Source organism: Vulpes vulpes, chromosome 3 (assembly GCF_048418805.1).
Source record: "Vulpes vulpes isolate BD-2025 chromosome 3, VulVul3, whole genome shotgun sequence".
Lineage (NCBI taxonomy): Eukaryota > Metazoa > Chordata > Mammalia > Carnivora > Canidae > Vulpes > Vulpes vulpes.
Window position 1 is genome coordinate 141,127,154 of NC_132782.1, and position 26,053 is coordinate 141,153,206.

General features: G+C 35.0%; 1 long non-coding RNA gene across 1 annotated transcript; it reads left to right on the forward strand.

Annotated features, from left to right (window-relative positions):
* Nucleotides 1–10,105: 10,105 nt before the first annotated feature.
* On the forward strand, nt 10,106–13,050 carry LOC140598148 (uncharacterized). Its single transcript, XR_012000272.1, has 2 exons — nt 10,106–10,240; nt 12,824–13,050. It is a non-coding gene; the product is annotated as an uncharacterized lncRNA (long non-coding RNA).
* Nucleotides 13,051–26,053: the final 13,003 nt, after the last annotated feature.

Sequence of the window (26,053 nt, forward strand, 5' to 3'; positions counted from 1 at the left end):
GACTCCAAACCTCTCCTGTCACGCTGAAAGCAGGAAACAAATCTCCAATATGAAAAATTCCATATCTGGGCTACATCCTTATTACCAGAGATAATTAAAGTCAAGAAAGGTGTAGAAATAGCACTGGGTATTACATGTAAGTAATGGATCACTAAATTCCACTCCCGAAAACAATATTACACTATATGTTAATGAACTAGAATTTAAAGAATTTGAAAAAGAAAAAATAAATTTTACATAATGGATTGTTTGGGGAAAAATAAAAATTTAATTGAGCTTTATAAAAGAAAGAAAAAGAAGAAACATACTGTTACCTTTTTGACTCATCTACCACTTTTGCCCAAATTCTGCTTACAATTCCTTATTGATTAAAACTCCCAAATATCTGTTTTCTTTATCCTGTAAATTCCTTACAAATTTATTGTCTCTTTGTCTAAAATGTATAAAAGCTGCCTGACTCGGTCATTTTCTTGGGTCTCAATCTCTTTATGGGGTCTCTGTATGCAGGCAATTGAACTTTGTTGTTATTTCCCTGTTGATCTGTCTCATGTAAATTTAATTCTTTGCTTAGTGGGAAGACCTTGAAAGGTAAAGGAAGCATAACAAAAAGAATCCTGTGACGTCTAATTTTTTGGAGTATTTATGAATTAAGACTTTGTGAATTATTAAAATCAGATCAGTTTTGAACCACTTAAATTAACAAAATTGCATCTAAGCCAAAGTGCAGTTAAGACACCCTTCAGAGCTAGAATGGTTGCACTTAAATTCCTGCTGTCATTCACTAGCTGCGAGGTCTTCCGCAAGACATGGAGACACTCCATGTCTCAGGTTCCTCATCAGGAAAATGAGGACCATAATGGAATCAACCAAACAGGGTAGATGACATAAATCAATATATAGAAAACATTTAGTAAAGTGTCCAATGTCTCAAATTGGTAAATACTATAAAAGCTCTAGTTTTGTTAAAATTTGCTGGTTCTTTGAGACTAGACCTTATGTTCTACTAGGTCGGTTATCACCTGAAAATTACTAAATTGCCTCTCTTTTAGGTGACTTCTGGAAAATAGGAAGATAATAGGACCTAAAATTGTAGGCTTAGTATGATGGTCCTGTGTGTGTGTGTGCGTGTGTGTGTGTGTGTGTGTGTGTGTTAAATCCAAATAGGTGTTTGTCGCTATTTTCATCATTGTTATTTTGCTGCAATCTCAAAGCATGCAACTTAGGTTTTTTCTTTTTTCTTTTTGGGATATAAAAAGAGTGACTATTTTAATTCTTCCATACGATTTTAAGGAATTCATGTGGTTGTTTACTCTGGAAAGCATGCAATTGTGTTTACCAAAACATATGGATGTTTACTATAAATGCTTCATTCCTAAGTTATGCTTCCACATGTGCATATCAGGTATAATGATAATATTTAACCCTGGTAAAGTATTGCATGCTATATAAATGTGTATAATGTGCTTCGCAGGATCATTTTCATCCTCATGTTAATTATTTGAGCAAAATGTAAATATTTAATTGAATGTAAAAATTGATCCTATACATATTTATTTGCTCTATCTATTCTCAGTGTAAATTCAGTATGATTACTAGGAGCATAATTTCAACTGACTTCTATGAAGAAGATTTCACCTGAAGTAACAGCCTGCAGCCCTTATTATGGAAAGCCCCCAAAAGGAGCTTGCAGAATCTTGGGAGGATTTCTTAAATCTTATAAAAAATAAAGAAAAAAGAAAGTGAGAAAGTAAGAGAAGATTTATCCTTAAAAAGAAATCTGAAAATATAGCATTAGAAACTGGAGTTCTTAATCTGTTGACATATCAAACTCTTACTCTTTCATTGTTCATTTTATATTATTATGTGTCTCATTTCTACAGTACTTAAAAATTGCTGTATATTAGTAAGTACCAAAAACAGATGAAAATTGAGATGTAAATTTTTGTACTTTAAAAATAGTTATCCCAAAATTATATCTTTAAAGTGATCCCACACTGACAAGGGACAACATGAAAGCACTAAGAGAAGTTAGAATACAATATGGTGTGGTTTACCACTGGAAGACACAAGCAAGTTTACTTAATTTTATTTCTATCAAAATGAATCTTGAGAACTACTGATTACATGTGTCCCCTTTTCAATGTATTGTTTAGAGTCTAGAGTAAAGGACAGAGGTACTGATGAAAAATAAATGGACCGAGACGGGCTTTGTGAATCCCAGATCTTGCTGTTAGTATGTTCATAAACAATATGTGAATGTCACAGTCCAACAATTTTTTGCCCTCTTTAGAATACTGTAAGCCAAAATACTTTACATAAAATGCATGGGCTTCTTTTTTTCTTGCCTTGTTTTTTCTGCTTTGTTACCTTCAAGTTATACTGCGTTTTTGATATTACAGCAACTGAGAACTTGCACCACTAAATGTGACTCTATAAAGGGCCTCTGATACTGTACTTTCTTTTATTTATGTTTTTAAAATATAAAAACAATCTACCTTTGAGGATAAACAAAAACTCAGAATTGCACAATTTCAACTCATTTGCAATGTGGCTTGTTCAACATTACGTATAGTACTCATATCACTCATAAAACAGAATATTTCCAATTCTTGAGCTACTTCTAGAATCTCAAAATTTTTAAGACTTGCAATTCATGACATTTTAAGAAAATATTTAGCCTTACAGGCCATCTAACTGACTCTGGGATTTTCACATAATGAAAAAAATTCTGGACAAAGACAAGTGAACGAAATGCTTTGAGGAGTCACTCTCATTGATTTGTCTTTTTGAAGAACGCCTTGTCAAAATTCACCTACCTTTGAAAATGATTAGGAATGATTCTATAATATTATTTATAAACTTTCTTATAATAATAATTTTTATTAGTAATTTTCACCAAGAAAGGTTAATTCTTTTCAAATCTTTATTCTTTTATCCTATTTTGGACCTCCTTCAGTAGTTGTGGTTAGTTCTCCATCCAACATTTGTAGGATATAGATGGATGCACCTTCACAGACACACACACATTCACACACCCTTTCATAGACAAACAAAGCAAACTGAGAAACATGACAACAGTAATGTGAGTTACTGTATATTTGGAAAATGAAAGATAAAGGAAACTAGAAATCCTAGAAATTACTAGGAAACTAGAAATGTCTGAAAGATAAAGGAAAAAAAAAAGAAAGAAAGAAAGAAAAAAGAAAGATAAAGGAAACTAGAAACTAGAACTACTCACACAGCTGTGGAAGATCTTTCCGTAGTTTCCAGGGATTCTCCTATCCATCCATATTCAGCAAAAGGTGAGAATAATCACTTCATTAAATCTTCTCAAAATCCAAAATAGTCTGTTTCTCACATGGGAACCTTAATAGTACTGACTGTCTCTTTTTTGAGAACTCAGAACACGAGTTCTACTTGTGGTGCTACCTAATTTGCTGTGTAGCTTTAGGCAAGCCACTTAACCTCTTTGAATGATACTGTTTCTTTATATGAAAATTTCGATAAAAACATTAGTCTTTGTCTGTTCATCTGGTTGCTGTGAAGAGCCAAACATGAAGATTATATCAGCCGTAAACATGTATATGTTTGTATATACATGTTTATATATGTTTATATATACATAGAACTATGTTCTAGGAGCAGTACTTAGCTAGACACATAGTATTAGATCCAAATAATTGTCATTCCTAGGGATACTCTGTGGCTCTTCAGCTTTATAGACATCTAATTCTATTTTATTTATTTATTCTACAAACCTTTGTTTAATATCCCCATTCTGAGCAACGAGCATTATCCGGGGTGTTTGTAATCAAGGGCTATAAAGTGTGGCTGTATAAGCGATGCTAGCTTTGGGTGCCTAATGCCGGGAGGCATGCTCCTAGCATGAGATCCAGGCTCCTCTCTGCTCCTTAGGAAGTAAGTCCTAGAGATGCAGAGAAAGGGGAACCCTCTTACACTATTGGGGGGGCGGAATGTAAACTGGTGCAGCCACTCTGGAAAACAGTATGGAGGTCTCTCAAAAAGTTAAAAGTAGAGCTATCCTACGATCCAGCAATTGCACTACTAGACATTTATCCAAAGGATACAAAAATACGAATTCAAGGGGATGCATGCACCCCGATGTTTATAGAAGCATTATAAACAATACCTCAATTATGGAAAGAGCCCAAATGTCCAGTGACCGATGAACAGATAAAGAAGTTGTGTATATATCATCTCTTCAGTCTGAATAGCACCGTCATTCTTGGCCCTCTGAGAAATGTCAGATTCCTTAAGACATATTTTAGATAGTTTTCCTCTCGGTCCTCACCATTTCTCAGACTATAATATAGGAACTGTGCCTGGTCATATTGTTCTAACACCTTCACAAATTCCACCACATATTAGAACTGCACCAGGGACAAAACCCTATCAATAAGACAGAGTGCAGTGCCCACAGAAGATGGTCTAACATGTTGTTCATCTTTATGTGGACACTGCCCTTAAGCTCTCGGGGTCAAAAGATTGCACAAATTTCATAAACTTCTTCATCCCCATTATTACAGTTTCACTGTACACTATTTGGGTTGAAATTCTCTGCTATTTCTGCAAACATCAACATAATTAGTGCTCTGAAAGCATGCTATTGATATGGTTTGGAAAGTTTTAAATCTTGGATTGTGCACAGAGAAAAGTTAAAAATTTAAATATAAATGTCCAATTAATCCACAAAGCAATCTTTAAATATTCTCATATATTCTGTCCTCAAAAATCCTCATTTTCCATTCAGGCAAAATCATGTCATAATCCAAGAATACAGAATTATTAAAGCATATAAATTCTAAAACTTGTGGCTTGTTCCTGGAAATAATTACATTGATTGAGGCACTGTGATTTGAAGTAGAATGTTTTTGTGAGTTGCTGCAGGAGAAAACTCTTAGGCTTCATAAATCTAAATTGAGTGACTGAGAAAAAAAAAGAAAAGGTCTATAAAGCTATGAATACCTATTCTAGTAAAGGATGCAAAAATTTCAATAAAGAAATAATTGGTAATCTTGAATTCAGTGACAGAAAATTATAAATCTGTCTCTTTTATGAAGTCTCTTGTGTGAAATATGGATGAGTTGAGGTTATAAAAAAACATGTTTACCAGCAGGAGCCTAAATCAACAGCTTTGAACATGATAGTTCAGAAAGTAGCAGGGAGCCACGATTCCTGACATGGGCCACACTGACGTTTTTTAATTTTTTACTTTCCCACTGTATCCATCTCCTCTCCTGCCCTGCCTTTCTCTACCTTTGTCCTTGGTTAAAATAAACCATCATAGCATTAAATCTGTCTCCCACGGTTAATTACTGCAGTGATGTGTGAAAGCATTTAGTTGCAGCACCTTCTCAATGGGTTTTAAAGACACAGTTTAATATTAGTTTGTATGGTGGTTGCTGTACATCTTCAAACCATAAAGACCATGTCAAGTGCTCCAAGGAATAATGAAATATTAATTTCGAGACAAAAAAATTAAGTGGCTTAAAGAAGAAGCTGTTGTGTATCCCATGAGTGGCTTTTAAGACATTGATATCTGTGCTTTGAACATATCTATTCTTAGCCATTCAAACCACATGTAATGAGCCCTAAGTAACTGTCTGCCTTCAATTTTGTAGCACACAGATTAAAACCACCAATCCCTTCTGTCAGAGCACAGCTACGAAGAAAAGGCCCCCTTTTCTTACCTACAGTCCTGTATTTTTGACAACATTATCCGATGTAGAAGACCTGTTACTGTCTTGTGTACACTGGAGAGAAAAAAAAAGGTACATTTAATCCTTAAAGAAATAGTAACATCCAAGTACTTTGTGGTAAGTATACATATGGATTTAGTAATGCTTTTCCATACTTATTTCATTAAATACTTTATTTGTGAAAAGAAAACCCCAAAGCCAAATGGAAACCTTTCCCTCAGTCATTCATGCAACGAATGGTCATAGAGCACCTATTGTGTGTTAGAGTTGATGCACAAATGATCTTGTTTATCCAAAATTTAAGAAATGATCAAGATACAAATGGAAATAAGTTGTTATTATAAGAAATAACTTAAATACTGCTAGCACTTGATAGATATCGAGCAGTAAGAAATTAGTTTCAGGAAGTAAAAAAAAATAACTCACTGTTGGCTTTGAAATTGAGAGCTCCATCAGACGTGTTATTATATTTTGATGATGGCATCAGCTTTCCTATTTCGCTGCTGATTTTCCTGCAAAGTAGGAGTATCATGAATGCTTCACTGACTCCTAAATAACAATATTTGTAAATGGCTTGTGGGACTACGGTAAGATGGGAAGGTGTATAGAGGGTGATCACAATAAGGACGAGCTGAAGCTTTAAGGACAATTCTTGAAGATGTTGGTGGGAAAGCTGAGTAGATACATAAACCAGCAAGCACTTATAAAAGCCTTAAAGCAACAAGATAAGAGGATGGTGGAGAAACACCATTTAAAGAGTAAAGGCTTAAAGGAATCTCTTTTCTCATCAATAATTGTATAAAATATACATGGCCCACGTGGATTATATGCACACATTATGTTGAGGGACATGATGTCATGAGAATATCTTTTCTGTTAATGTTCCCAGAACTCTTTGATAGAATCAATACTCATAGTCTTAATTCACTAAAATATACATCTGTCTCCAATATAATGAAAGCTTATGGAACCCACATTTTTAAGGCTTTTCTATTTAATATTCAAGACCTAAATGAACAAACAGGATAGATACTCTGTGGATTCATTAGCAAGTGCCTGCAACACACCATATTTAATGGTCAGAATTGGTCTCCGAGCTGGAATTGCTATTAGAAAGATCCACCATTTGACTTTACAGACAAAGCATGTTTATAATCTTATGACAGTTTGAAAACACCTGGGCTATCCATGAATATATTCCTTCTAAGTATCATCTCTTATGGTCCAATCCACTCTTAAGTCTCTGCTTTTTTTTCTTTTGTTGTTGCTCTCACATACTGAGACGTGTTTGGCTTAAAAATTAGATTATTTTTTCCTAAGATGATATGACAGCTTCATTTTAATTTCTCTGTCAAGCTTCTATTTTATTTTATTTTATTAAAGATTTTATTTATTTATTCATAAAGAGGGAGGCAGAGACACAGGCAGAGGGAGAAGTGGGCTCCATGCAGGGAGCCCGACGTGGGACTCGATCCCGGGTCTCCAGGATCATGCCCTGAGCTGAAGGCAGGCGTTAAACCACTGAGCCACCCAGGGATTCCCTCAAACTTCCATTTTAATACTCTCACTAGGAAGCAGATTGAGAAAGCAGGGTTGAGCGTTGAATGATTACATCTGGACTTTTGTCCACCCACAGGTAGAAGCAATTGCCAATAGCAGAAAGAGGAGAAGGCTCCCCAATGGCTGTATTGCATCCGCAGTCCTCATCTCTAGTCAGGCATTTGTCAGTTTCCATCTAAAAACCACCTAGTGTTTTCAGTGACACCTTTTTCAGGTTGTTACTTTTAGCATCCTCTCTGTGTCATGCACTGAACACAGTATATCCTCCGTAACTCATTTATTGTCACGAATTTAGCTCAAGGTGTATCGTCTCTTGGAAGAATGTACCTCAGCAAGGTCAAACTGAACTAAAAGTGGGACTTTTCTTTTTTCTTTTTGCTTTACATTCTCTTTTCTTCCTTTTTCTCTTTTTAAACCGAGAGTGTCAATGGGTTCAATACCCAAGAATTGTCTCTTCTCATTAACAAACAGAAAAATAAATTGCAAGAAATGTACCACTCTAGCATGTAATGTTGATAGTGGGGGAGGCTGCAAGTGGGTCGAGGTAGGAGGTTATGGGAACTCTGTATACTTTCTGCTCAGTTCTCTTGTTAACCTAAAACTACTTTAAAAAAATAAAATCTATCTAAAAAGGTGGAGGGTGAAAGTAATACTCCATTTATATAAACAGAGATGCCACATTTGCATTTTAGAAGAGGAGAGATTTGGTTTTGTGAGTCAAGTTGGTTTTATATTTGCCATCATTGATTCTGTAAGGTGCACTTATTAGTGAATTTAAAAGTCTTGTGCCAGGAGTCCCACATCGGGCTCCCTGTGTGGAGCCTGCTTCTTCCTCTGCCCTCTCTCTCTCTCTCATGAATAAATAAATAAAATCTTAAAAAAAAAGGAATTGGAAAAGTCTTGTGCCAACTTTTTTCATTGTTGTTGACCGACGGCAGATTTCTCTGAGGTTGTAATCACTGTGCAGAAAATTATAAGAACGTTATATGTTATTTTTCAGCCTGAACAACTGAACAAATTACTTCAATGGGCAAGATTTTGAATCATAAAGATGGCAATGTAGAAATATAAAATTCTGGCTTCTGATCTTTTTTGTGTGTATATATTATAATATGGAAGAGAAATGCCGTGAAATGTGTATTAGGAAGGAGAGCACTGTAATAAGTGAGAGATGAACCTCAATGTAAAACAAACTCATTGAAGACTATTGGTTTTCTCCTTCTCATGTGTTCATTGATCTATCCCTGTGTTTTACTCAGCATTTTGTTAATGAATACATAATTTTTTTGAGGGGGCATATCATGATCTAGATGACACCAAATCTAAACCAGAAATGCTATTTGGTGTTAGAGCCTTAGATGGTGTATATATGTTGCATGCAACCACTCAGGATTTAGAAACCAGAAAACAGAATTCATAGTGTAAGATTTGGTGTTCAATGAGAGACTCCTAACTCTGGGAAACGAACAAGGGGTGGTGGAAAGGGAGGTGGGTGGGGGTTGGGGTGACTGGGTGAGGGGCACTGAGGGGGGCACTTGATGGGATGAGCACTGGGTGTTATGCTATATGTTGGCAAATTGAACTCCAATAAAAACAAATTAAAAAAAAAAAAGACTTGGTGTTCAGAATGTCTAACAAAGAATTTGACACTGTTCATTGCTTCACAAACAGAATTTTCAGAATCCCTGGCAGCTAAAGGCTGGTACTCTGAATACAATGATATGTTTGGATCTGAGAGAAGAAATTCGACAGCACTGACACTGTCTTGATCTTATAGAGTCCTACGTGGCAAATGGATTTCTTTCCCCCCAAAAAAGTTTTATTTGATTTCCCAAACTATAGACTCCTTTTAAATCTACTTAAAATGTGCAGATTCGTTTGTTTTTTGTATCAGGTTTCTTTGTAGGCTAAGGGGATTCAATCTCTCAGACTGTAGGTCGGCATAAGCTATGCGAGGGATCCCTAAGTGCCAGAGGGTACTAACTCGCCTCTTGTGTAGTCCCAGATTCACAGAGAAAATTAGATTCTCTCACACTAGAGCAAAGGTAGTAGCCCTACACCACTGAAGTGTCAGGCAGTTTCTCTCTTCTCCCTGGCTCCTTTTCAACTAGGTTAGCAGTAAAAGTGGTGTCTGTGAAGAAAGAACAAAATGACAGCAAATTCAGACTGCACTGGAATATTCGGTAGATGGTGGGAGCCACCTGATTTCCTTCATGTTTACAATTATAGAGGAACGTAAGAAATAATTCCCACTCTATAAAAAATAGTCTTCTGTAGATTTAAAACCAGCTGCCCAGTCAGTGAAGAAGAGAACAAAAGCATGGGATGTTTACACACACACAAACTAAAACAGATGACCCTCGTCAAAGATAGCACATGAAACCACAGAGAAACAGAAGAAGGGATAAAGTGGGAATCAATATGTAACAGAGCAAAAAGAAAAGTTTGAATTTAAATCTAAGCTGCTAAATACTGGTTGAGCAGGTTCATTGTTCTCTTGAAAAAGAAATCGCTACTTCAGCATCAAGAAAGCCCCTTTAGGCTTTGACTATTTTCACACTACCCAATTAAACTGTACCATTGCATACTAATGAAGGTAAACATGAAGGCGGGGTAAGGGGAGGCCAAGGGGGTGGGGAATGGGGGTTGAGAGGGAGACAGGGGGGGCGGTCCAGAGGAGAGGAGGACCAAGCTTCTAGGTTTCTAACTACTTTTTTTTTTCTTTTTCGAAGAGCTTAGACTTTCAAGTTTCTGAAAAGCAGAGTTCTCAAAACACTAAAGAATTCATTGGTTTGTGTTGTTTGTGCTAATTTTATTTCAGCAGAATCGGTGGGCCTCGTAGAAATCTCGAGTGGTCCCTTAAACAGGAGCTAAGAGAGCAGGCTGGAGGCAAAGAGGGGGAAAAACAACAGCAAATACAAACCCAAATCAAAACAAACATGCTAACTTAGTCCATCCAGGTGAGTGTGTCTGAAGGATCCCAACTCCTCTACAACCCCAGTCAGGTCCTCCCTGCAGCTGCTTTTCTCAACTGCCTGTGGCATTAACTTTTAAAACTTGAACAGTTCCAGTTGGATGCCAAGCATACCTGAGATCACTTATGATGGGCACGATTAGCCATGCTCGTTAGCCATAGTAACCGTGGGGGTCTTTACCACAATGAGAAATGGAACTTGAAAAAGTTACTCTGATTTACTACTACACAAATTCTCACAACGTCGTAATAAAGAGGCTACATGATGAAACCTGACAGGATGTTAAGCTTCCTGCACAAGTGTGGACAGCTGAAGAGGCAAGAAATAATACAGTTGTCACCGGGCTGTTTCACCTCAACACGGAGCAAACAAAAAGAGCGTTGTTAATCAGTTCAACTCTTCGGCTGGGTAATCCTAAACCAGTAATTGATAAATGGGAAAACCATACGGCCTCAACTCTGTGATTCATAAAACACATGAATATTCATACCATCTCCTTTGGTCAAGAGGCATTCTACATGCTACCAGGCAGGCTGTGAAAGAGGAATACAAATAGTTTCTTGCTCAGCAGTAAAATACTGCTTCCCTTTTAAGGCCTATTTTCTCCTATTAAAAGTGAAGTTTAGCAATACACAGAGGACAGTAAACACAGTAAATGTAGGTAAATGACAAATGGTTCTGCGGGAAGTGCTGTATTTTAACTTTTTCATACAGCTACATTTGGAAAAATATTAAATCCGTAAGGAAAATGGAATACTTAACACTACCAGAGAAAGCAGCAATGCTACACTTTCATCCTGGAAATACTTGGTCTCTGTGTTATAAGAATCACTTATTTTTCAATAAACCCTTAACGTCGGAATTTCTGATATGCTGGAGACAAATAGTGTAGCTTATGGTTGGAATTAAAATAATTTCCAGCATAACGTTGATATGAAATACTTTGAAGCTCATTCTTAATAAAATCAGCTTAAGAAGTACTTACAAGTAAAGTTTGTGGTATTTGTACCGATTAATTTTACCTTTAGGAAAGGTATCGAAAGTCTAGTGAAATAAACTCAACATACATATCAACACACATTGAGATACAAAGGCATATAAATTAAAATGCTATAAATACAAGTACACTTGAAGCACATCTGTAGTTAGAGAACCTACGGGAAATCATTCATACAACATGAAGAATTTGTTCACAGTTTTATCTTTTATAGAAATTGATTTTCACATGTGACTTTTCCTTAACTCAGAGCACCTGTTGCTATAGCTCATGTATGCTATATAAAAATCATCTATTATCCCGGACCTCAAAGATAAAAGTAAATGAGGAACCAAAAAGAAATGAAGAGTAGTATATTTAGCTATGCACAAATATCAAAACGGTGAATCTAAGGATATTTTACATTATTTAGAATACTAGCTAATGGCTGACTAAACATGGCCATCCACAAAATAAGGATTAATAAAATAAGATATGCCCATCTGATGGAATTACAGGCAGCATTATTAAAAGTCATACCCTCAAGAAAAATGACATGTGCAAATTCTCAGGTTTTATATTTATTTTAGAAATGGGTTAAAAATATAAAACAAATATATACATATACATACATATATATATATACACACATACACACAGACATAACTAATCTGCATGTTTTGGAGGATTTTTCAATTCCCGGACTCTTCCCTGTAGTTTTATTCAAATACATTAATTCTGCATAACCACTCTATTCAAGTCCCTTTCTCTGAATTTCTGTTTGAGAGTTTGACTTAAAAATGTCTTTTCTTTCATTATGCTACTTTTGTCTCTCCAACTAAATCATATGCAATTTGAAGTAGGGAAATACATACGTAATATGTCTATTTATATATGTAGGTGTGTAATATAGACATGTAACATACAAACATGTGTGTATATAATGTATACAGGTAATAAACATATACATGTATGTAATTTCCAACAAGGTACTGCGTATAACAGACTGTCAACATACTACAGTTGTGGTTGTTCTTTGACTTTTCTATTACTGGGGTCTTAATGAAATTTAAAAAGTAATTCCTCTAGCACAACACATGGGAAGAAAGAACCTCTCCAACATGAGTGACATTTTTCTTTTCACTCTCCATCAAAAAGGATACAGAATTTTAAAGCAGTTCAGTGATCCATTTTCTGTTTTACTGATAACTTTTTCTACCAATTTTATTTTACATATAAAATAGAAATAACCTTTCCTAATAGATAACACAAGCTTTTGCACAAAATATGAAAATTCAGAGGAAATGAAAGTCTCTTGTTAATTCCTACTCTTCAGAGCAATAACTACCATTAGTAGTTTGATGTGTAATTTTAGATTGTATTTAATTGTATCTAAAGCTTCCCCCACCCAACATTTTATCACGAAAATTTAAAAACATACAGAAAAGTTGAAAGTATTGCACAGTAAACATCCAGATACCTGCTACTTAGATTCTGCAGTAGAATTTTAATGTATTATATCTTAAGCTTTTTGTGCGTAAAAAACATTGTGCAGCTTATTTCTTAATCATTAACTGGCTTTTATTTTACAGATATGAAAACTATGTAGTGAAAAGGAATCCTCCCATAAGAAGAAAAGTGTCATTTGTATTTTTTCCTGGTTCTCTGAGGACGTCAGCCTTGGAGCGACACATAATGAAAGCTTGACAGAAAGGGAAATGCATATCCTGTCTACTTAATGAAACCCCCAACCCAAACCAAAGAAACAGAAAATTTTATATGCGCTCTTAAATAAAATAGGTGTTAGTGGATTGCTTTACCAAGTGCTTGTGTTTCCATAAATGTTGCCAACATCTACTGCTGTCTTCTAGGGGCAGCCCTATAAGGATCATTTGTAAGAGCTGCAATACCTCTAATTCTATCGGGGCCAGAAAACAGCTACAATTTCCTACAATTGCTCATTTATGCTTTTGCTGTCTTGGGCCGTCTACAAGCTCCATAACAAATCTTTAAACACACTTGAGGACAAACCTCCTAGAATGGAGACTTAATAACTTTTAATGTAGCCAATGGTAGATAGTTAAAGTGGGCAGAGAAATGACAGATATTTTTTAAAGTCTTTGTGTTTTTAGCACAATGTAGTGTGTTAAACCTACAGCAGTCATTTCCTTCGTTTTCTTATCTACAAAATGTGACTAATACAATTCTCACAATCATATTTTCAGATCAAAATGAGATAATAGTTAAAACCTGCAATTTTGTGACTGCCATCTAATAAATAATCAATACATATTAGTATTGGCTTCCTAGGGCTGTTCTCGTTTCTCAGAAAGTGACAATTTTGGCATAATTATACTGTATTACTAAAAAACTACTAACCATATGGGTGATACATACATATATAAATGTATACTAAAATTATTTCATCAAAATATATAGGTATTCCTTCCAGTTGAACTATAAATATTACAAGAGCTCTAAACTATGTTTACAAGTAGAGTATCTATTAGGATTCAGTGTCAAACATTTCTGTCGCACTTGAGGAGGAGAGAGAGGGAGACTTACCTATAAACATATTATCCCTTCATTCAGCACGGAAAATGGTTCAAATTCTATCTGCTAAGGCATTATGTGTGGCAGGTTCATAAATAGGGTAAGATGCCACAGACGTGAGAATTTACCACATATCAAGGGAGCTGCATTCACCTTTCAGAGTTAGCAGGACCTAGTAAATTTAGAACAAGATCTTTGGAAGAAATTCCATATATTATATCCCATATAATTTATGTTAGCATAGAATATATTAATTATATATATAAATTTTATGTATCATATATATGATATATATGATATATATATACACATAAATAATAGACTTACTTACAACTATGAGTTTTAGTCCCAATTGACATTTTGGTCCAATATCTTATCAGTGAATCATACCACTTTTTCCCTTTTACCAATCACTCTCAATGACTGTCTTAAATTAATAGCAATAAAATATAAAATATTTAAGAGGCAACTTTAAATGCTTTTTTTTTTTTGTTTTAATCCCTTAATTTTTGCTACGTTTGAAATTTGCTTATTCTTTCTGACTTAATCGGTTTAGGGGTGGACATGGCCCCCTGGAGTTTAAGAAAATTACAAGGACTCTCCCAGCAATGCTTATGAACCCATTGAGACTACGCTTAACTTTTAGTGATGAGGATTTAAATAAGTTTGGAAGGAGATTTAGGTACATAACTGAGAGAAAGCTCTAATACTGAACTTTCAGACATTCACTTAGTAAAATTATAACAGACATTATTAACTGACATTTAATGTGAATAGCTCTGGGCGGATCCAGACTCAACCTATTTTTGTCCGTCAACACTTTGCTGACAGATTTAATGGACACCTTTGTAAATTATTTTAACTGGTATTAACAATACCAGATCCTTAAGCCCCCTCAAACCTTATCCCACAGATTGACTCCTACTGGATTAACTGCATTCAGCAGACAAGAGCTGCCAAAGCATTAGCATTTCTTTACATTTCAGTTTTGGCTTTATGCTAAGATGTCAATGTTTACTTTAAAACTAAATCCAGTCTCCAAAAAATATTTATGCTTTATGTGCCAATAACATTGTCTCACACTATGGCACAGGTAATTATAACTAATGGAAATCGGCAGTGATAAACGTGCTTTATAATCATCTCAGAGACGCTAGCAGTATACGGAACACATGCTTTTTCAATCCATTATTAAAAACATCTGATACATCTGTGAGAACTGGAGTTTCTCTTTTTCTCCTCTCCAGTGTTCTGAATACTGGGAACAGTTACAACTACAACATTTTAAGAGGCTTGTTTTTTTTTTTTTTTCTTCTTCACACACACACACACACACACACACACACACACACACACAAAACCATGAAAGAAGCTTTTACAGGAAGTAACAAATACTCCTAAATGACATTTCATTAAAAATGTGTTCCCTTGGAAAGCGGACAGAACTAAAAGCCATGCTTTTACTTGGCAGAGAAAGTAGTACAGCAGGCAATGTGTGAAGCTAAGGAGCATCAAAATCTACTTTGCCATGGATGTGAGCAGCATTCTGACCTAGAAAATAAAAAGGCAAAGGAATTTTACATGTGCTTTGATAGCTTTTAAAGTAAAATTTCAGTAGAATTCCCATTTCAGGAAAAGAACAAACAGAAAAAGCAGACAATTGTATAAGTTATGTTAGTACAAAGCCACCAGATATATTCTTGGTGTCTTTTTTTTTTAATTCTACATTTTGACCATAGAAGCTAAGGTTTTGTTTTTATGTTTTAAAGAAAAAATAATTTGGTGATGCACCTACACTACATATGACAATTCTCAACTCTAGATAGATCAATGTTATTATGTCAGTCTTTTCCTTGTATTTTCTTCTTCTTCTCATTTTTCCATGTTGGATTTTGTTAACACTCCGAACTGTTAACTGTTTCTGTGATTAATTGGGAAATTAGAAGAAGAACTTTAAAGTTGTAAGCACAGTGGCCAAAATAATCAATACTTTAGGCCATTCTTGCTTAAGACATCTGCTTTTGGCTATTCTTACCCGAAGGACAAATGATTAATCGGAGTCGTTTCCTTCTCTTCTAGATAGAAGCGTGAGCAAGTCATCCTTTCCCTGGCCCCCTCCTAAATCCTAAAAAGGAAGATTAAAATTGTCATTGAAAAATCTTCTGTCTGTGACAAGCTTTAACGTACTTAGTAAACGAGTTTGCAAAGCAGAGTTAAAACTCTACTGGGAATGGCATTGCCAAGTTGTTTTTCAAGGTTACTTTCTCTTCATTAAAAACTTTGTAAAATAATAATGAAGAAGAAACGGCTTCCCATTAAGGAAAGAATAAGACTACTCGTCGGCTTTACTGTTCCCCTACTCGAACTTTCTCTTGGTTTGAGGGTAATGCCAGCTCACGTTCTGTAAGAATTCTTTGCCTCACATTCACAGTAAACAGAAAAGAGCCATAATTACGCCACATTTGATCCATATCAAAGCAACTGATCCATGTATCGATTTACATAAAGTAAAGCACATAAAACATTTTTGCTTTTCACCCTTACTTCACCACTTTCTAAGGAAAGTTTCCTTTTTGCATACTTCATTTGAATACAAAACCCTCCCGTTGAAATTTGTGATGTTAAACAAACCATACCAGTCATTCAACTTTTTAATTAAGGATTCAGTGTTCCATCCCTTTTCAGACATTAAAATTCAGGTGCAGTCATTAATCTTTCTAAACGAATTCACCTGTGGCTAATACTGATGTATTTTCTATGAGGCTTGTCATGGGCTGCATGCTGCATGCATAACCACTCTACAGTTAATTACACAAGGGATTATCGTTAGTGTCATAAAGATAAAGCCTTGCTAGCAGCATTATAGAGAAGGTCTTTTTCTTTCTCCCTCCTCCCCCCTTTTTGGAGCAATGCCCTATTTCATTTTGTTAACATCCACAGAAGTATTTAAGAATAATACGTTGTGTTTACCTCCGTGGCAAACTGAAGACGTAAGTCAGGAAATCAGAAGGTAGGCAGGCATGAAGTGTTACCTGTTTTAGAAAGTTCTACTATCACAAACTATTTTGCAAGATTTCGCCCGAACCCAAAAGAACTGAAAATGAAATGTACCTGTCAGTTTCTGGCTCCTTGATTATGAAGTAGATTTTTTTTCCCCCTGAATTTGTGGATTGAATGATAGCTTATATGCCTGCATGTATTAAAACCAAAAGGAAAAGATTTGTTGGCTTTACTAAAAGTCCCCTTGAGATATGTAATGAATAAAAGTCACTGAAAAGTTTTTTTTTTTTTAAAGTAGTTTTTATAGGCTAGGTTAACAACAATTTAAAAAAATAATACAAAACAGAAACAAAAGATAAACAAAAACCAGTACAGCAAATTAAGTGTACGTGGCTTCAACAACATAGACCAAGCATATATAACAAGTCTATACACTTATACTTTGGTAGAAATAAAACCAGAATGATTTTTTTTTTGTAGGCACATAGCAAAATTTAAGTATATATTACAGTTGTAATTAGTAATTTGCTTTGAACTTGTTATCCATATAGTATAGTTGTATATCCCCAGAAAATAGAGAAAAATACGTAGATATAAAATATGAGTGGGATTAAATGAAAATACAGGAAATGCATCAGCTTCAGTTAAGACAATTTAAAATTAGCCTAATCAAAAAAAATTAGCTTAATCAACAAGAAATCACAGTTAAGGAGCTTGAAATGCAAACCAACACATTAAAATAGGGGGGAAATAAAATGAAACTTCAAAAATACGAAGTTGTAATCAAATGAATAAAAAATGAATTTTTTTCCAATTCATTTAGTGCAGATTAAGCAGATTTTACTTTTAACAAAATATGAAAAAATAATCTTTATGGTATCTTTTTATTACACGTTTGTATTTAGATATAAGAACTGATTATTCCTGTCAGAAATGTAGGCATTTCCAAAAGATAGGTAATTGAATATTTTTTCTAGTTTCACCGATGGCCAGCAGCAAGTAGGTGTAGCCACATTGTCTCTCCAGTTTTGGACAACGAAATGAAACCTGTATTTTTTAACCACCTGGGAGATGATCAATTTGACATTTATTTTTCACCAAATAAATAGATCCTTTCCTATTGAGTAGACACAGACCAATTGCTGAAATTAAAAGGATTACCTGAGAAGTTTGAAGTGCAATAATTGCCACAAAGTTTCTAATTTCTCCAAATTAAAAATGTAAAGTGAAACACGTGACCATCTTTGTTGTTCCAGGTGATACCTTCCCACCTGAAAACTATGATTATACTTTGCTCTTTTGGGTTGTTTTTGTTTTAGTTCTAAAGACATGTTTCTATAAAAAAATAAAGTAACTCATTAGATTTATGCGTCTCATTTGATTTAAACTGATTATAACAGTAATGGAGTAATGCTGTTGGTAGACACTGAACCTGTCAGTAGACAATCTTTTTCTAACACTACTCCCTTTGTCTCAAATGATCCAAATTGGCACCAAATTTGTCATAGGCCAGATATGTCTCATCCAAGAGTTTGGTCACTAAAGTGCTTCAGTGCAGCTCTCTCTCTGCCATGAGGACATATGCGGACATAATTGTGAACAAACAGGCCCCAGGATGTGATTGTGGTTCCTTGTTCTTTTGATTAGGTGCATGGTGATAACTTAACTGGATCCTTTTCTATGCATTCCTTATGTTTCCTAATGTTTTGCATTTGTGTATCCTGAAGAATATCTGGTGTTTTCAGTTTTAGTGCATAAAATGCTAACAAAATTAATAATACAAGCACCTATGAACTTTGTTAAGGAGGAACTAAATTATTCTTGCCCGCTCAACTTTTTAAAAAGCTTTCAAACTTAAAAATGATAGAAAATGTTTTTAAAAAGATTTCCGCCCAAGTTATAGAAGTATGTTCCTGAAGCTCTGATACGACTTTTAAATTCACTCCTAGCCTGGTAGGTTTATGCCATTGGAATACCTCATGCCAGTTGATTTTATCAAGTTTTTCAGAAATGTTTTCCTTAAAGCAATCCTTGTAAAAGAGAAGGTTTTACTTTTTATCCTCAAACTTTAGTATAAAAGTTATTAACCTCTTGATGAACCTTAAATCTGAACTAATCCGTTTACCTGGAAAATAGAGTGTATGAAGGTAAATGTATTTGGATAGAGAAATTTTCAAATTTTGTGGTATTTACTGTTTTCTTCTCCCTCCTGGATATAACATTGATTGTAACCATACTTTTATTTAAAAACTAGTTTTCTTTTTGCTTTAATTTAAATGATTTAAAGGCATATAAACTTTAGAATACCTTGCCTTATTTTGAAACCTGTTTTGGATTTTTAATACTTCTTACCCCACCCTGCCTGTTTAAAACTGTATTCTTGTGATCCTTTATATGCACCTTCCTCCCCTCTCTCTCAAAACTGTTAAGAGTGTAACAATATACTGACACATAAGCAATTTGGAATATAAAGCTGACAAATCTTTCATTTTTAATGTATTTATATAAGATTTATTGTAGCTCAAACTGTAAATAATATTCAGGGATGCATATGTAGGCTTCTAAAATTCTTGGGTATAGTAGTTAATAATTGGATTAATCAGGCTTAAATATATATTTAATCTCTGTGATATAATATTTGGAATTTAAAAGGTTGTGTTATGTGTTAAATGCGATTAGTAAGTTTCATGTGTAGTAAATATATCTTGGCAATTTGTAAAACTACATTTGTGTTCTCTGTCAGTTGGACAGATATTTCGGGAAAATACCTAGATCTATGGACAGTTAACATATTTTCTTGATAAACATCTAGGTCAGTAATTGTCATACTGATCTGTAATCCTACAAACCATCATAAAACTTTGAATAATTTCTCATGATAAGAGAGCCAACTTGACTCTCTTGTGATTTGTTTGGCAATGTTGAAGATACCTATGTATGTATGTATGTATGTATGAAATATCTATATTATGGCAAAGTTAACATTTTAAAAATTATTACGTTGCAATATTTATTCAGTTTTGATTTGCTGCTATTGCCTACAGGTTAATCATAAAGGCTGGATATGTGTATATATATTATATATGCATATATAACATATATATATATATATGGCATAGATGTGTAGAGATGTGTTGTAGAATTTCGGAACAAAGAAAAAATATAATGAGGCAAAGTCAGTGTAAATAATATGTAAGGATATTCCTATAAATTCTGTTTTCAAAATTTTTATTTTTTTTAATATTTTTTTTTGTTTTCAAAATTTTTAGAAAGTAAAATTGATTCGAGATATTTTCCTTTTTTAGTGGAAAAATCTCTTACTGTTCAAGTGTTTTTGATCGAATGAGTAATAGGTAACTGCTAGAAGATAAAATTTGTATATGTACAGTTTTCCATTTAAACTGCCCCTTAATACCTTAACTAAAGAAGTGGATAAGCCTCTCACTTAAAAAAAAAAAAAAAAACCTTCCTTGGGTTACAATCAATAATTAAAATACCAAGTATAAATTTCAGGAAGTTGTTCCAAAGCAATATTTTAAAATGGTTTTCAGCCTGTGACCTCTCTTTTCTTCCTCCTTTCTTTCCTTCCTTCCTTCCTTCCTTCCTTCCTTCCTTCCTTCCTTTTTTATTCCAGATCCTAGCTAAATCTATACTTTTTTGTTTTTCTTTTTTTTAATAATAAATTTATTTTTTTATTGGTGTTCAATTTGCCAACATACAGAATAGCACCCAGTGCTCATCCCGTCAAGTGCCCCCTCAGTGCCCGTCACCCATTCACCCCCACCCCCCGCCCTCCTCCCCTTCCACCACCCCTAGTTCCTTTCCCAGAGTTAGGAGTCTTTATGTTCTGTCTCCCTTTCTGATATTTCCTACCCATTTCTTCTCCCTTCCCTTCTATTTAAATCTCTACTTTGAATTGGCTGCCAATTATCAAATTCAAAGACATTTAATATGAAATCAAACTCACACTGTGAAAACAATGTCCTGAAAGACAGAGAGGAGGCTCAGCATTGTGAGCTGAGATCCCCATTGACCTCACAGCATTTGCCTTTAATCATCATTTCTTTCCAGCTTTTGCATATTACGCATATTCTTCATCTTCCAATTCAGGATCTTGAATTTCCTCGTTTACCAATCTCTCTCCTCCAACTGAAAACATACTTCCTGGCCTAACCTTTGTACCGGTAAGAAGAAAAAGAACATTCCATCTACCTTTCACACTGGTTACACATAGTAGACATATGCTACACCCCTAATGGTCCCATCCCATGACTTCGGTTTTATTGCAGACAGCTTGCAAACCTACTGACAGGATACAGTATAAACACACCAGGCTTTATGGAGTCACTCGATGCACTCGCAAGGTTAATGTAGCATCTGTGATGCAAATCTGCGACCATTCTAATGGCTCTATGGGTAGACCGATGCCATTTCTCAGACCCGCTCTTGAGTTCCATTAAGCAGTTTCCCAGTCACCATTAACTTCAAGTATCATTTACGCAGTAAATATATGAATCTATGGAAAGGAATACCAGAAGTGCAACCCATTTACACACCACAGGACACTGGTGAGTCACAGAAGCGCCAACCGCATTTAGCATAGCTCGACTGACAGCACATTGCGCAGCGTCACTTTGCATTTCTGGACACATGTTCCATTTCTGCTCATGAGTAAGCTGGTCACTGGGCTGATACATTTGCTATGAAAGGCTTCATTTTTCTCATTTAGGAGTTCAGCAACATGTCTTGCAGAGGATATTTGCAGGATGTCATATTCTCACAAGCATGGGATAGACTGGAGCTGGGAGCAAATTTCACCCAGGACAAGCTTGCTTTCTTTTTTTTCTTCTTTTTCTTTTTTCTTTCTTCTTCTTCTTCTTCTTTTTTTTTTAATCTGAGAGCACTGGGGCCGAGAGCCCAGCAGGATTCATCCAGCCCACAAAAGCTCTTCCATCCTGCACATGGTGTGTGCTTAGCCGAACCCCCCCACATCGTGCTTTCTTACCAAATGCCATTTTCTAGCTGCTCACTTCATATTTGTCGCTTGTATACAACGTGTAACGTCCAAAGAAAGCATGATCAGCTTGGGCATCACTAATCTCATTACTGTAATAGCTCTGAAAACATGCAACAAAAAGTCACTGGTAAGCCCCTGCACATACACATGCCATGCTCAGCATGCCCCTCATTGAAACGTGCAATTCGCCGGCTGCTCAGAAAGGCCGCAGTCAGCAGTGCCAATTTGACTCCTCACTCCCTGCTGCAAATGAAGAATAACTCCTCAGCCTGAAATGAAAGGAGTGCTGACAGGCCTCTCTACCTTAAAGGGCTGTCAAGTACAAGGGTGCAAGCGTAAAACCCACTAACCTTTCCAATCTGATTGAATATTTTTCTCTTTCTGGAGATGGGAGCAAGGGACCTCTGTCCGTCCATTTGAAGTTCTCTTATTGTCATTTATTCTCCCTTTCGTGAGATTATGACTCCTTAGGCTTCAATTTGAGGTCTACCGAGACCCAGATTACATCATTACTGTTATGTGGTATGTTACACACTAATCATAACCATTACCACTTACAAGTCTGCAGCTTCATTCAATTAGCTGCCTGACATGGATTCTCCAGTTAATTCGTGGTGAAGGTCAGCAGTGGTCAGAGTGGCAGGTGCATTCTGCTACCTTTTTGAATGCCAATTATCAGTCTTGGATAATTAGAGTGACTTGTAGACAAGTTAATCAGCGAGATCAAAACCCAAGATAAGAGGCTTATGGAACTGTCCAATACTATTAAAAGTCATATAGTGGAGTCCGTGTATTTAAATGACCATTTATCCCTTAATTTATTTACAATTAGAATCTGCATCTTTAGGCTTCTCTCCTTTATTCTTATTACAAAAGAAAATGTTCATATCATGGACATAGGGGTATACATGGTGTTTTTGTGTACATAGTTGACTTCAATGAATAAGAAATAATAAATATTTTAAGCTTTCAAAACTGTTAATAACAATTTCAAATACTTTCTGTATAAAGTTTGGGAGCTAAATCACATTTAGAGTTTAAGGCTCGCTTCTCCTTCTAAAGCTGTTTTTCTTGAAAAATTAGAATCTTTATTTCTGATAATTAGAATTATATATCATAGGAAACTCCTTTGTGCTGTGGTTATCAAAAAGCTTAGAGCTTATTATGGTATTCATTGAAAGTATTTATATTAGCTGCATCCTTAGCATATTACTCACTTTCCTGACTCATGGATTTCAACTCTTTCAGATATCTTTTAGGTAAAAGATATATGTATAGATATATATGTAGATGGTCTGATACATAATACTATATATTAAATAATATTATACATTTAATATTTATGTGTATTTTTGAGACCACTTACCTCCTGTCTCAAATGCATATGTTTGTATTGAGTACACATAGACATATATGCATACACATGTATAAGCATATATACTAAAATCGTTCTAAGGGGATAAATGATATAAACCAGTCACTAATTGAAAGCTGATTAGTTACTATAAATTGTTTTGAATATAATATCAAAACAATAGTGCTGTTATTAATATAGTATTAGCAATATATTTTCTAGGTTCTTCCTATTGAGATTGTAAGGCTCTGAATCCACATAGTGTCTGGTAAACATGCCCATGCCAGACACGGGGCTGGGGAGGCAATAGGCACAAGTAGTAAATTGACTTGGTCCCACTCCCCACTGAAGTCAGACTTGAGGGGTAATAGAGCCAATATACAGTCAATTCAAGTATAGTGATAAAAACCATGGCATGAAGAACAGCAGAATAATAATTATCTACTTGACAGTCACATGGGAGTTCATTACACCATTCTTTCTATTTTGATATCTTTGGCGGAAACTAAATCCATCTTTTAAAGGTCAGTGTCCTTTTTGTGGTGAAAATTCCTTATCAGCTTAGATGGAGTGTGGCCGAATGAGCCAAGTGAAGGCACGCACAAGGAATGAGTGGGGTGGGGTACGTCTGTACTATCTCATGCACAGAAGACCGTATTCTCAACCGCTGGAAGTGAGGAGGCACATAGAACTTTCTGGGCAATAAGCAGAATATCGTTCAAGATGAAGTCATGAGAGATGAGCCTAAAAAGGAAAGCAAAAGCCAAGTTATTAAGGGTTTCCAAATGATGTTATTAGTTGGATTTTATTCTGAAAATAATTTGTCCTGTCTAGAATCAAAGTTTCTAAAGCACTTTATAAATAGTCCTATATTTTAATAATAATGTTACATTTTCAAGGAGTTAAATAAATACCTTGGGGATACATATATTTTTTGTATGTGAACAATAGAGGCTTTGAAAACATGATGCAGGAACACAACAAATTTAATTTAGTAGAAAGAGTCATCGTACAACATAACGAGAGCCATGTCTCAGAAAGGTTTATTGAAGTGCGGAGGTGGCCCGAGTGCTGACTAGGACAGCCAGTTTGTCCCATGTGTGAAGGGCCATGTCAATGGTGTGCAAGCGTCTGTTCTGGAACAGTCTTCTGTAAAGACAACTGTAGCCAGAGACCATCAACTGCTCTCTAGGTTTTATTTGCTTGAGTTTATACTAAACATAGAGTAAAATAATCCTGAAAAAACAAGATAAAAGGAATGATGCATGTATCTCTCTCTATATATATGTATTTAGAATGTTATTAAATAACAGTTTGTGGAGTCCTTCCACTTTTCAGAATTTTATTTGTTGTTGTTTCTGTCATTGCCATATTTTATTGATTCTTAAATTTCCCTTTATTCTACGATCTCAAATACTTAAAATGGCTAATCTAAACAATGCTAATGAAAATCCAATGGCATCTGTTAAAAGCACTAACTTTTCAATGGTAACTTGATAGCATCACTGCCAAAAGTTATGAAAAGTATCCAGACCTCCTTAAAGTAAATTTGCATACAACCCTTTTTTCCTCTAAGACTTTTACTGTCTGTAGCACAGAATACTTCAATAAATAACATCACAACTTGTAGAAGGTAATTATATACCTGGGGAATATTGATTTTTAAATTTGTTGAGAAGGTAAGAGAAAAATAAAAGACAAATCTAATGTCTGGATTAAGTCAAAGTCTCAACATGAAAAGTTTGTAATCAGTTCTGACTTTCCTGTCTTTCGCAATAAAAAAATAACATCCTATTCAATAATGAGACAGAGACAAGTATAGATGTTTAGGTTCATAAATACCAGATGATTGTAGAAATGTGACGCTAAAAGGATCACCCTGCTTTAGTTTTTCCTCTGAAAATTAATGCTCTTTACTTACATTGATTTGATATCTCCTTCACTGGAAAATATAAATCACCCATCAAATATCTAGGAAAATATGTCACTGCAGTAGTTTGGTGGCTTACTTAAAATAAATTGCTAGAGAACTTCTTGCATTTTACCTCCCTTGGAAGAAGTAGCATACAATTTAATAATCATAACATCCTGCCGATTATCATTATGTTCAATTTTGAATGTATTGTGCTATTCTACGAAATATTTAAAAGTTCAATAAAGTGTCAAATATGAGAACATTTAAAACATGATGAAATATCATCTGAATAAACTATGTTCTAAGACACTCTGAGAAAGAACATAAATACTGTTATCTTTGAGAAATAGTATTAAGAAAGGAGATTTTAGGGACGCCTGGGTGGCTCGGCCGTTGGGTGCCTGCCTCCGGCTCAGGTTGTGATCCTGGGATCCGGGATCGAGTCCCACGTTGGGCTCCCTGCATGGAGCCTGCTTCTCCCTCTGCCGGTGTCTCTGCCTCTCTCTCTGGGTCTCTCATGAATAAATAAATAATTTTTTTTAAAAGGAGATTTTAAAGAAAACCAGTGAGTTCTGTCTACAAAAGGAAGATCTATTAACTCATTAATTAGCATCATATTTTTGTGAAGCAATTTGTGAACTTGTAATTAGAAATTTATGAGTGGAATTTGAGAACCATCCAAATATGAGATGCCCAAAATACGGAGTTTTATTATGTAGAAACGATTATAATTTAAGTTACATGAAGAGAACATGTTTGCCCATAATAAAGGGAAAAAAAAAGATGAATAGAGTTTGCCATATAAACAGAATTCTAGTTAAATGTATTAATTTTTCCCTACTCAAAGCACCAGCCCCTTTTAAAAAATTTTACCAGTAGTACATAATGTCTGGATTAAGTCAAAGACTTAACATGAAACCTAGATAATTACTCTTGGCTTTCATGTCTTTGGCAATAAAAAAAGAATGTCCTATTCAGCAATG